The 1,470-nt window shown below is 46.1% G+C and overlaps 1 non-coding gene across 1 annotated transcript; it reads left to right on the top strand.

The window, feature by feature from the left end:
* Window positions 1–238: 238 nt before the first annotated feature.
* On the top strand, window positions 239–345 carry LOC120705272. The gene has a single exon (XR_005687861.1). It is a non-coding gene; the product is annotated as a small nucleolar RNA R71 (small nucleolar RNA).
* Window positions 346–1,470: the final 1,125 nt, after the last annotated feature.

Below are 1,470 nucleotides of genomic sequence, written 5' to 3'. Positions count from 1 at the left end.
CATGAGAATATCCATCTTGGCTACCAGCATATCGACACTGTCGATTTTATGTATTCCTTGTGCATGGGGCGGCTTCCTATCTGCCTTTCAACCCTAGTTGGAAACAACCTTGTCGATGAGCACTCTGGTTCCTGCAACATCGAGGGAGAGGAATGCTCCTCCCGCTGCTGCGTCCATGTGATCTTGCGATCGCTGGTTCAGGCCATGGAAGAACTTCTGATTGATAAGCCATTCTTCCATGCCGTGGTGTGGGCATGCTGCAATGTATTCTTGAAGACGTTCCCAGGCTCCCAGGATTGTTTCGTCCTGGAGTTGTTGAAAACTGGAAATCTTGTTCCGAAGGGCATTGGTTTTGCCCACCGGACCAGAAAAGCATTGGAGCACTTATCCCAAGTGTAAAATTCTTCCTTGAAGGTGTAAAACCACGTCTTTGCTTTTCCAAGCAAAGAGAATGGGAACAATCGAAGACGAATATTATCCATCGTAGTGCCTCTTGGGTTGATTATGCTGCTCACTTCCAGAAAATTCTATAAATGAGCATTGGCATCCTCTGATGCCTTACCACAGAAGGGACTAGCTTGGACCATTTTGACACGCCCAGTCTTTATCTCAAAGCCATCAGTACCTTGGTCATTGATCAGTCTAGTAGGGATATGGCTATTGGACGGGGCTGAGAATTGACGGAGTGTCATCTGAGCCATGGGTATTGATGCTGGTGTTGTCAAACCTTGATCCTAGAAAGTTTCTTCTGGTAGGACGACTATGCATCGAACAATTCACCCAATTCTTCTGGATCTGAGTTGAAGTGATACGGTAGATCGAATCTGGTCTCGCACTGCTCTGCAGAAGTCACAAAGATACCGAGAGCAATGGTAATCCCGCTAAAATTAGCGGTGATAAATTAGTAAATTTTGTCAGACTATTCAATGATATCTTTAGCCAATTGTTTCCCCGGCAATGGTGTCAGAAATGCTTGTTGGTGTTTCTTATGTTCAATAGAATATGGACTCCGCAAGCGCACAGAATCACCGCTGTAGCACTTCACCTTGGAGTATTCCAGGGTATCATAATTTTCCTCAGGGAAGCACTATGGCAAAGAGTATCGAAGAATCGAATGACAAACTTTACTAGAGATATCAACCGACTAACTTAGTGGGGGTAAGCCTCATAGATAAGATAAGATAATGGCCAACGAAGACCGTCTGACACAAGAGACTCTAATCCTTAGAGAGGTAAGTAGCTGGAAAGACTCCTAAAACACTTCTAAACTATCGAGCTAGCATCTCTAGACTAAACCTTGCTTCTAACTAGTTATCGGGAACCTAGAGCTTACTTCGGCGGCCCCAGGGAAGGACTCAGACTAGGGTGAGAAGGGAGTCCAACGGCAGTCGGCACTACTGCTATGAAAGCACCCGAACGTGGTGGACTACAAGGGACGGACAGGGCTGTCACCACCTGCCGCCTACCACA

Source organism: Panicum virgatum, chromosome 4K (genome assembly GCF_016808335.1).
Source record: "Panicum virgatum strain AP13 chromosome 4K, P.virgatum_v5, whole genome shotgun sequence".
NCBI lineage: Eukaryota > Viridiplantae > Streptophyta > Magnoliopsida > Poales > Poaceae > Panicum > Panicum virgatum.
Note: the sequence above shows the minus strand (reverse complement) of the source record. Positions and strands in the feature narration are given on the sequence as shown.